The following is a 5881-nucleotide window of genomic DNA, read 5'->3' as shown; positions in this document are numbered from 1 at the left end:
CTTTTCCTCTTACTCCACCCTATTTGATGCTATCATATAATCTTTTACTTTTATTAAAAATCTTTCCCACTCAAATCTATTTCATATACATAGGTCCCAAACAACAAGAAAAAAATTTTCAATTTGACCCCTCAACTAATTGAAAATTAATCATCTAATATACCCGAAACTTCACATAGATCCTCAAAATTTATTTAGAATCCCATAAAAATAGATTAAATATGTAAATTGACTAAAAAGTATGTTCCACTTCAATTAGAATCACCAAAACACTAGTTCGAGGTCATCTTGATCAAATTTGAACAATATCAAGCTTAAATTTATTAAAACTCAACAATCTAACTAATGACTCAAATTACTTCTGAACATCTCAAGAATTGATACCACTCATCTCGTGAGTCATAATTCATGTACACCAACTACAGGAAGATCTATAATAAAAAGGATGAGAAAATTTCATAAACGACGGGTTGGGTCGTTTACATCAGATACCAATTAAACAAACGTTCATCCCTGAATAGGAAAACAAGTGACAAGAAAGGAAACTAAAGAATTACCTGAATCATTAAAATGATGTGGATACTTGTTACACGTTTTCTTTGGTCTCACAAGTGGCCTCCTCTATAGGATGATTCTTCCACTGGACCTTCACAGACTCAATCTCCTTAGTCCTCCACTTATAGACAATCAAATACCTAGTCGAGCCTATGCGTACCCCCACCTCCCCAAACTTAGAAAGTTTAATCAATATTTAACAAAACAAGGCATATCCTTCACCCATATATATATATGCAACCGTCATATACCGACTGATAAATATAGATGCATACTGGTGATAGGTGTGCGCATGCAGGAATGAATGCAAAGTACACCAACAATACCACAACTCATCATAACTGTCCTCATTAGGACCATCATCATCGTAATCAACCTTTGGCCTTGTCGGATATCAACACATCATCAATAGTATCCTCCATCCTTGTTGGGTATCAACATATCATCGTAATAGTCATTATCGAATACATACACTAAAATACTCATAAAAAATAGTCATATCACCATAGAATATTTATCTAGTCAATACTTTCCAACTACTCGCTATTAGCTAACTAACTCTTATTATAATAGAATCATTAGTTCGCTAGTCTTCACATAATCTCTTGTTGTTAGCCTAAACATTATCCTTCACAAAATCCTTAATCACGGAATAGTAATTAACCACTATTTATTTAATAGTCACATCTAACATCTAGTAAAGGTTCATCACTAGACCAACACCGCCATTTATCCACCATTCATTATTATCAGCTAATCATCCTATATCCATTAATCATTACTAGATAACACATTACTACTTGTTACCTAACCATTTTTTATTAACTGACACCATTCATTATCTAACCATCGTTCACCAACTAATCCTTGCTTAACTATTCATTAGTTAATCATTTAGCAACTATTCAAAATTATTAACTAGTCACCTCTTATTACCAACATCTCTTATTATCTAACCTTATTAACACACAACTCCTCATTTATCGACTAATCAACATCACGAGCTTAGTCATCAACACCAACTAATCTTCACCTATGCTAGAACCGACCTCACCATAAGCCATTCATTAACTATTGCTAGCTACTATATTTTAACTAAGCAAGATTCATTAACTAATACATTAGATTCCTAGTCATCAAATGCTATAGTCCCCTAATAGACAACTAGTTACCACATAACTTAACCGTTAATTAGGCAGAGCAATCGTAAGATCATATTTTAGCTACAATCACATAAATTACCGATATAGTACTCATGAATATACCACATCTATGCATGCCATCACCAGTATCCAATCAATAAAGTCGTAAGCAACATACCACATCTTTCTTCGTCCCATACTGGAAAGATGTATATACAAATATATATGTATTCATAAACTGTAATAGTATCCTTTACTCTGGTAAACACTCCTCAGATATTTAATATTATGATAAAACATCCTTTGTCCTATTAATTTATTCAAAATAGTCACAACATCATAATCACGACCTTAGGCCCATATACATATCTGAAACTCATATTGATAATCATATTTATAAGATGTAGCATCTCTCTAATCATCTCACATATAGGAGGTATCTCACATATTATAGGCATAACATGGATAGACATGTAACCGTCTGTAAGATCTATTATATCGATAGGTCATACGTCATAACTACGAGGAATATCACCTCTTTAATTCAATTTGCATATCTAAGAGGAAATAACATCTCTATAGGCCAATCATTAAGTCTAAGAGGAAATAGTATCTCTATAGGCCACACAACGTATCTAGGAGGAATATCTATCTCTAAAGGTCCATTATTTCTTCCACAAGAATTATCATAACTATAACTCAAAAGCCATAACCTCGGAAAATCATACAAGTTACCAATTTACGAAATAACCTTATTCTAAGGTTTACTAGCCTCACCTATGTTTAACATCCGCAACTAAGTCCACAAGACTTAACAAAAGTGTAGGCCTAAGTAGGTCAGACGATCCCACTTCTAATCCTCAATTTTCATAATTAGGCACACTGTGCCCCAAACTAGGCTAAGGTATCTAGTTCATCTTCTAGATGTCAAGTAAGCCATATTCAAGCCTAAGATAGCAGCTTCGACTAGAAATAAGGTACTCAAGTTAACTCTACCCAAGTTACGATTTCAAGACTACCACTCTAGCCCAATAAGGCTAAATATACAAATCATGCTTTAAATAATAAAACCACATCCCAAACATAGGATTACATCATAACCACACTATAACTAATCTAAACTAGAGAGGAAAAGCAATAGGATTAAAAAGAGGTAAAAACATGCCATTTTATGGGTCCCACAAAATTAGAGCCTACAACACATTATCCTCCACAACATTGTTAATATCCATCTAATCATCATAACTTAACCACTCAACAAGAAATATCCACTAAGTATTACTCAAGGAAAGATCAATCATGCCATTTAATAATTCATTTATTCTCCCATTCAGGATCAACCTTACATTTTTGTTGAATGCAACTAAGTCATTTGATTTCGCATTGCCACTATCATGGAAATTATTATCCTTTTAAAGTTTCATATATCAGCCAACTTTGTGGGACATGCAAATGTATAATTCAACCATAAGGTCAAATCAATAATAATTTATCTTCTCAAATTTTTTCCTAATGCATAAATCCACATCTACAAGTTATGTCCTGACAATCACTAACTCAATATTTTTGAACGAAAAACACTTCATGGTCAAGCCAAATCTCTCTTATATCACTAACACTAATTTAAGATATACAAAATCATTCTTATTTCTATCTAACAATATTTTTATTATGGGCTCTACTTAACTCTTAATCACCTCAAGAGTGGTTCCCACACCACTAGCACATAAGCAAGGCCAAACAAAATAAATCGATTATAGGTCATTGACAGTCTCATCACCAATATCACATTTCAGACAAGTCATCGATCAAATTCCATAGGTATCAACAACCTCTAGTAGTTTTAGTCACTTTTATTTAAAACTAATTATTTTGCTAAGCATTAAGAATCCATTCACATAAGGAACTCAAAGATAATGTCACTTAGCTAGTCCTCACAAGGAACCCTTTATAATTTTAATAATAGAACTGCATAAAAATTCTAAATATGGTCTCAATGGCCGGATCACACAAGGATCCCTAAATAATATCAAATAACAAACTACATAAGGGTCCATCGACAATATCACTAACAATAACCTCGCATTACAAAAAACTCATATCACCTTAATCTTTTATTCATGTCATTTTTCACTATCTTTTCTTGACATCATATTCTCATATCCTCTTCTCAAATCTCATACCATCATTCTCATCAGTATAATAGTACCAAAAATAAGTAAGCACCATAGAATTTTTAGTTTCACAATAACAAGAAATCAAATAATTCCATCACATTTATCAACAAAAACAACTTAGTTCATTTTCATCCCTGAACAAAAATAATTCACAGCAATGACAAAAATCTGGCAACACAAGTCTAGCCAAATATCAAACACAAGCAATCAATAAGTTCATAACTTTCACAAGTCTTTACCAATTAAGAATAACTTTTGGACCTTATTAACATATACCAATTGAAATCTCTTAAATTTTTATTCAAAATTATTAAGATGGTAATTGGAATTGTCTAGATACCAATTGGATTCAATCTAGTAGTCCAAGATTAGGATGACACGATGGAGAGAAAGAAAGAAAAATGAATTCTACATACCTCATAGCCTTACAAAGATTGGGTGTGGGGCCCTACACACCAATCTATGGAACTCTACGAAGATTGGGTGTGGGGGCCCTACACACCAATCTATGGAACTCTACTTGACATTGCTCTTATTAACAGATACCAATTGGAATCGCCAGATACCAATTAAATTCAAGTAAAAACATGTAAGAAAGAAGAATTTGAATTTTCCTAGTGTCTTATAGCCTCTTGAAGAAAAGTACAGACATCTCCGTACCATTTTACAATACTCTACTAGACAGGTTCTTGTACAATGAGATCGACGAACCTAGGGCTCTGATACCAACTTTGTCATGACCCAAATGGCCATGAGAGGTACCCATACTAATCTTCCTGTGGGAGAACCATCTAAACCGAACCATTACCCAATCACTTAGTTAAAGTTAAGATGAAATTATTATAAAATCAACATACTAACAATAATTCAGGACTAATCATTATTAATTCTGAATTCAAACAAACTACTTACTAAAATTCCTAAGACCTCAAGTTCATCGTATAAAAACTACTAACAAAGATCATATCTAAAGTGATATAAAAAAATAAAGTAAATAAAGAATATTTCATTTCCCGAAAGATGGACAAGAATAAATAAGATAACCCATGGTATCCTGGAGACAGAGTTCTCACCCTTGGATCAAGATCTGCTATCAAACTCTAGAGGTGAGGTCATGTCTGAGCCTCTAGAATACTTTCTACACTCAAAAAAAGAAGAGTATAGGGTAGTATCAGTACAAACCACTATGTACTGGTAGGTATCATATGCCAACTCAATTTAATAGCATGTACACAACATAAATCAAATAACAAGTAGACAGGAATTGTCACATAACAAATATTCAAGGAATCAATAATACAACAACAACAGGTCAAACAGTGCTCACAAATAAGTCACATAACCATAAAGAGTATCAACCATACTATAAACATCCACAGAATCAACACAATATATACACACATGCTATGGGACTTATTTTTTCCCAAATAGTCATGACCTGCAGGGAACAATATATGTTCATGTACCATACCAGCATGGTACCCAATCCAACATATACATATCTATACCGGCGTGGCACCCGATCCAATATATATATATATATACATACCGGCGTGGTACCTGATCCAATATATATATACGTACCAGCGTGGTACCCGATCCAATATATACATATCCGTATCGGCGTGGTACCCAAGCAACATATACATATTCGTACCGGTGTGGTACCCGATCCAACATATACATATCCGTACCAGCGTGGCACCCGATCCGACATATACATATCCATACCGGTGTGGTACCCGATCCAACATATATATATCCGTACGAGCGTGGTACCCAATCCAACATATACTTGAATTATCAATATCACATTTACACAACCTCAAAGCATACAACATAATGTATCAAGTTTATAAGTATACTTGAAGTCATGAGACAATTTCATCAAGTAAATTTTCAATAATCATTTATACACTCATCTTTAATTCAAACATCAATATTTTCAAGCATGTTCAAATACCAATCAACAAGTATCCAATTTTGGAGCATACACACAATTAAGTC

The sequence above is a fragment of the Capsicum annuum genome, unplaced genomic scaffold (genome assembly GCF_002878395.1).
Source record: "Capsicum annuum cultivar UCD-10X-F1 unplaced genomic scaffold, UCD10Xv1.1 ctg83355, whole genome shotgun sequence".
Classification (NCBI taxonomy): domain Eukaryota; kingdom Viridiplantae; phylum Streptophyta; class Magnoliopsida; order Solanales; family Solanaceae; genus Capsicum; species Capsicum annuum.
The sequence above is the reverse complement of the archived record's forward strand: the minus strand, read 5'-3'. Positions refer to the sequence as shown.